The sequence below is a fragment of the Engystomops pustulosus genome, chromosome 9 (assembly GCF_040894005.1).
Source record: "Engystomops pustulosus chromosome 9, aEngPut4.maternal, whole genome shotgun sequence".
NCBI classification, from domain to species: Eukaryota; Metazoa; Chordata; class Amphibia; order Anura; family Leptodactylidae; genus Engystomops; species Engystomops pustulosus.
Genome location: NC_092419.1, coordinates 100,519,549 through 100,526,304, shown reverse-complemented (window position 1 = coordinate 100,526,304; position 6,756 = coordinate 100,519,549).

Here is a 6,756-nt window from a genome sequence, read left to right as displayed (position 1 = left end):
CGCAATTGACTTCATTGCGCGACCTGTGTAGTGTGGAGGAGGCTGACTTACCAGCTGTCAGCTGTCCAGTCGCCTGCCTCCGTGTAGCTCCGCGGCTTGGTGTAAGAGGCGCGGAGCAGTGACGTCACTATCCCGCGCCTCTGCACCAAGCCGCCGAAGACCGAGGGAAGACGGGAAGAAACCTGCTCCAAAGAGGTGAGTATTATGTGTTTTTTGTTTTTTTTTTAATTATAGAATGGGGGGCTTTATTGTATATCGGGAAGGGGGGGATTCATTATATGGCAGGGGGCACTATTCTATATCTGGGACTGGCAGGGGGAATTAATTATATGGCAGGGGGGCATTTTTCTATATCTGGGGTTGGCAGGGGGCATTAATTTTATGCCTAGCCATGGGGCATTATTCTATATCTAGGGCTGGCAGGGGGGCATTAATTATATGGTGGGGGACATTATTCTATATCTGGGGCTGGCAGGGGGCATTAATTATATGTCTGGGGCGGGGGGGGGCATTAGTCCATATCTAGGGCTGGCAGGGGGCATTAATTATATGTCTGAGGCGGGCAGGGGGCATTATTATATGTCTGGGGCGGGCAGGGGGCATTAATTATATGGCGGGGGGCATTATTGTATATCTGGGGCTGACAGCGGGCATTAACTATATGTCTGGGGCGGGGGGCATTATTCTATATCTAAGGCTGGCAGGGGGCATTAATTATATGGCGGGGGCATTAATGTTTATCTGGGCCTGGCAGGGGGCATTTATTATATGTCTGAGGCGGGCAGGGGGCATTATTGTATATCTGGGGCTGGCAGGGGGCATTAATTATACGTCTGGGGTAGGGGTGGGGGGATTATTCTATATCTGGGGCTGGCAGGGGGCATTAATTATATGTGTGGGGCCGGCAGGGGGTATAATTTCTATGTCTGGGGTAGGTTGGGGGCATAAATTCTATGTCTGGGGTAGGCTGGGGCCATTAATTATATGTCTGGGGTAGGGGTGTTACATTATGGGGCACTATTTGTGTGGTACTAATATTTCAGGGGGCTCTATTACAGTATTTGTGGCACAGTATAGGTTATAGCAGAAGAAGGGACAATGGGAAAGTGCAGAACATAAGACGTCTGTGTGGTAAACTCTGCAGGAAAGCTGTGTACCTGGAGGAAGAGACAAGGAGATGGTGGAACTAATGGAGAAGATGAGGAACAAGTACAATCCGAGGAAACGTCACCTGATGTCTCTGGATGTAATAGGTGAGGATCTCGTGTGTTTTCTGTAGCTGTATATGATAAATACTGATTTTTTTCATGTTCGCTTCTGTGTATATATGTAGTATTATAGTAGTTATATTCCTGTACATAGGGGGCAGTATTATAGTAGTTATATTCCTGTACATAGGGGGCAGTATTATAGTAGTTATATTCCTGTACATAGGGGGCAGTATTATAGTAGTTATATTCCTGTACATAGGTGGCAGTATTATAGTAGTTATATTCTTGTACATAGGGGCAGTATTATAGTAGTTATATTCTTGTACATAGGGGCAGTATTATAGTAGTTATATTCTTGTACATAGGGGGCAGTATTATAGTAGTTATATTCCTGTACATAGGGGGCAGTATTATAGTAGTTATATTCCTGTACATAGGGGCAGTATTATAGTAGTTATATTCCTGTACATAGGGGGCAGTATTATAGTAGTTATATTCCGGTACATAGGGGCAGTATTATAGTAGTTATATTCCTGTACATAGGGAGCAGTATTATAGTAGTTATATTCTTGTACATAGGGGGCAGTATTATAGTAGTTATATTCCTGTACATAGGGGGCAGTATTATAGTAGTTATATTCCTGTACATAGGGGGCAGTATTATAGTAGTTATATTCCTGTACATAGGGGGCAGTATTATAGTAGTTATATTCTTGTACATAGGGGCAGTATTATAGTAGTTATATTCCTGTACATAGGGGCAGTATTATAGTAGTTATATTCTTGTACATAGGGGGCAGTATTATAGTAGTTATATTCTTGTACATAGGGGGCAGTATTATAGTAGTTATATCCCTGTACATAGGGGGCAGTATTATAGTAGTTATATTCCTGTACATAGGGGCAGTATTATAGTAGTTATATAGTAATTGGCTTGTATATGGGAGAAGGTATTGTAGTAGTTTTATTTTGTATATAGAAGGCAGGATTGAATGTGTTATTGTAGCATTATTCTTGTACATAGGAGGCAGTATCAATATATTATTTCTCTGAACATGTATGGCACAGGGGAAAGCTATTTAAAGCTTATCGGGTTGTGTGTTTGCATCATTTACTAATCGACAGGTCACATTCTTTGCTCATTAGATTCACTTACTAGCAAAAGATGTTATTGTTTTGCATTAAGGCCATCTACCAACAATTTGTCTGTTATAACCCCACCCACTTTATCTGACCACACCCACTTGTTTTGACTCCGCCCGTTAAATGGGGCCACTTTTATATTTTTTTCCAGGGCCATTTTAAATTCCCAGTCCGCCCCTGACCAGAAGAGTGTGCCTTGTCGTAGCAACAGGCCTCAAACCCTGTTTGTGAAAGGTCACTGCGGGGGGCAGGAGGCTTGTTCGGTTTTGGGGTGTGTTGGGGCCCCGAATTTCCTGATGGCTGCCCTGACCACGGTCTCTACCGAGCCAAATCTTCCACAGGGACACTTGTCAGTACTATGTGCAACATTCTGTAACGTTCTCTTCTCTCTTGCTTTGAGCTCAGGATTCTGCAGAATGTTTTGTAAATAGAAGGTGATGAAGTGTAAATAGAGTCTGCAGCTCCTGTCTGCAAAGTATCTAATGACTGTATTATCTGTACTAGTGTCTGCAGAGTATCTCATGTCTGTATGATCTGTTCCAGTGTCTGCAGTGTCTGGATGAGCTTTTCTGCTAGAAATGAGCTCTTCTGCAAAGGGGCTCAGTGCTTTCTTCTCAGTTAACGCCAGCTCCGGGCTGGAGTGTTTTTGCGCCCGTTTTTGCGCCTAAATGAAAAGTCGCAAGTGATGAATATCATTAGGCGCATCAAAACATCTGGATTGCTAGGATAAATGAGGGAAAGCTGGTTATTTTTTGCTGCGCAGCTAGCATTTAGTCGCAAAAATGGCACAAAAAATGGTGCGCCTGAATGAAAAGGCGCAAAAACAACAGAAAAAAACGATTGATACATGTGGCCCAAAGTGTGTTCTTAGATTTACATAGAGAAGGGTTAAAAACATGAATATTAGTTGATATTATCCCTTCTCAAAATGTAGTACTAGTAACATATAAAGTGAATATTTCCATTATCTGTGAGGTGCAGCAGCTCCTGTGTGCAGCTAATTCTCCCTGCAGCCTGATGGCTAAGAATCTGGAGATGGGGGGAGACAATTCAGAGGGCTGTATCTCTGGTTCTGTGACTCATAGAACCTCACTTCTTTTTTCCTATGAATCTTTTATATGAATCTAAATTTGTGTTTCTAAAATGCAGAAAAACGGAGATATTAACTGTTAAACTGCAGTCGGAAGTGATATTTATATATAAAAATGGCACCTGATATTCTCACTTTAAACCTGAATATCTCTGGATCCATAGCACCTAGAAACACAATTCAAGATTCATTTGAAAGAAGAGATTCTCCCCTGGGCAATTGCCACCTTTGCCTACCCATAGCGCCGGCCCTGCCCATAAGTATGAATCCTATTTCTGTGGTCATATACTAATGATGTAATGCAGATATAACCATATATTTATGAGTATCCAAATCATTCTGCAAGTGCCACCTTGTTCAGTATACAAAGTCTTTTGGAAATTTTTCTCAGGAAGAATGCCTGCAACCTCCATAAACAAAAACATCTTCCCTAGTGGATGATATATGAAGAAGACCTCCTCTCAATAGTCATTCCTAGTCCTCTCCAAAGTAGATCTCTACTATGGTCAATATTTTTAAGCTCTGTCCCCTTTGGTGGCGGTAATTTATTACTGTATATACTCTAGTATAAGCCAACCCAAGTATAAGCCAAGACCCCTAATTTTAACACAACTGGAAAAACCTATTGACTCAAGTATAAGCCGAGGGTGGAAAATGCATTGGTTACAGCCGCCAGTATTTAGCCAGCTAGCCCCCTGTAGGAAGCCCCTGTGGTATATAGCTAGAAAGCCCCCTGTGGTGTATACAGCCAGCAAGCTCCCTGTAGCCAGCAAGTCCCCTGAAGTATATAGCCTGCCAGCCCCCTCTAGTATATAGCCTGCCAGCCCCCTCTAGTATATAGCCTGCCAGCCCCCTCTAGTATATAGCCTGCCAGTCCCCTCTAGTATATAGCCTGCCAGTCCCCTCTAGTATATAGCCTGCCAGTCCCCTCTAGTATATAGCCTGCCAGTCCCCTCTAGTATATAGCCTGCCAGCCCCCTCTAGTATATAGCCTGCCAGCCCCCTCTAGTATATAGCCTGCCAGCCCCCTCTAGTATATAGCCTGCCAGCCCCCTCTAGTATATAGCCTGCCAGTCCCCTCTAGTATATAGCCTGCCAGCCCCCTCTAGTATATAGCCTGCCAGCCCCCTCTAGTATATAGCCTGCCAGCCCCTGGCCCCCCAATATAATACCTGTAGAAAAAAACAAAAAAACAAATGTACTCACCTTCTGACGCACCCGGCAGGTCCTCTTCTATACAGCAATGCTCCAGCCATTGTGTGTGCCGATGCCGGCGCACATAGTAGAATGTCAGCGAGGGGCTGACGAAGGTGAATATACTGTTTGGTTTTTTTTTCTTGACTGAAGTATAAGACGAGGTGAGGTTTTTCAGCACATTTTTTGTGCTGAAAAACTCAGCTTATACTCAAGTATATACGGTAAGCTACATAGGCGGCAACCTTAAGGGGGGCCCTAAATAAAGGTTTAATGTATTATTTGAAGCACCAATTTTAACCCTCTATAGCAGCGTTCCCCCCCAGAAAAAAACAATACTCACCTTCCCTGTTCCCCTATAGCAGTCTTCTCTTCCTTTACTTAATTTCCACGTTAATGCGGTGCTCTATTGCTGACGCACGTGATGATGGCATCACATTGTGTCTCCTGACATTAGAGCCATGCACTAATGCGGAAGTGAAGGAAGAGAAGAGCAGGGCAACGAGAAAGGAGAGTATAGGATTTTTTTTTATTCTTTACAGAGTTCGGCTGGGAAAGGGGACATTGGAAGGAGAGGGTGGTGGCAGCTAAAGAAAAGGGGACATGGGAGGGGGCATGCTACAGGAAAGGGGACAATATAAGTGGGGGTTGCTTCTTCAGGCAATGGGACAATATAAGTGGGGGGGGGACGCTTCTTCAGGCAATGGGACAATATAAGTGGGGGGCGCTTCAGGCAATGGGACAATATAAGTGGGGGGACACTTCTTCAGGAAATGGGACAATATAAGTAGGAACACATGGAGTTATGGTGGGGCATGTAAACATACATTTTTGGCTATGAAACTATGACACCAGACCGTATACCCCCACCCACCGGTCCCTGGAGAAAATTTATGTTTACAGACTGTCCCTGGGCAAAAAAAAGGTTGGGGGCCACTGATTTATAGTATTCATTGAGAAAGGTTAAAATCCCTAACAACCAACACCGTAATGATGGCCATCAGTGGTTGTCACCAGTGGCATAATGTGAAGCTGATGAGCACATGTGCAAAGTCCGTGCATAATATATGGCTTATCAGGGTTGTACTGGGGTGCCTGGGGCCCACCAGAGAAATTGATTTTGGGGGCCCACCATACCGCTGCCTAGAAATATTTGTTATTTCCCAGGAGTTCACTGTGGCTGCATTGTGCTTAGCACTAAATTACCAATAAGAATAACTAACTGTAACCCTTCACCTTCTCCGTATGTTCTCTGTACCACATCAGAAGACTAGGCACTGACATTATAGAAATAGTCTAGATAGTTAGTCAATAACTACAGTTACCAGACTTAGAAGTGGGATTCAGTACCTCACGTCACAGGTCTCCTCCTTTGGGTACTGAACTGCAGGACAACTTCTCCCTTTTTTTTTCTTATCACTGGAGAATGTTCCACCAGATACCTTCATCTCTGTGTGGCACATCTCCACACTGTGCAACTAAAAATATCACTGTCACTACAATATAAAGTCACCTAAATAATATTTACCACTCACAACACAACTGACCACACTGTGCCCCCCCCCCCACAAATATATACATACAAAACGTACCCCCATAACAAAAACCATACAGTGCTCTCCATAAATCAAATAGTACATGGTGACTCCTCAGTATATTACATGCACACCCCAGATTAAATCATATGATACACCTAATGAATTAAATTGGACATCATTCCCTTTAATTAATTACCGTATATACTCGTGTATAAGCCGAGTTTTTCAGCACAAAAAATGTGCTGAAAAACGTGACCTCGGCTTATACACGAGTGTATGACCCCAAAAAAATTACCCACTTAAAAAAATAAAATTAAATACTCACCCTCCGATGTCAGCGCGATTCCCCGATGTCGGCGCGACTTACTGATGTCCCCGATGTCAGCGCGTCCCGTCTTCTTTCTTCTCCGCGGCTCCTCTTCTTTCTTCTATCATCGACGCGGCCATGTTTTCTTCATGGCCGCACATACTATGACGTCAGCAGCGGCCGCGTCATAGTATGCGCCTGCTAGAAGAAAGCATGGGCGCGAGAAGAGGAGCCGCGGAGAAGAAAGAAGACGGGAAGCGCTGACATCGGGGA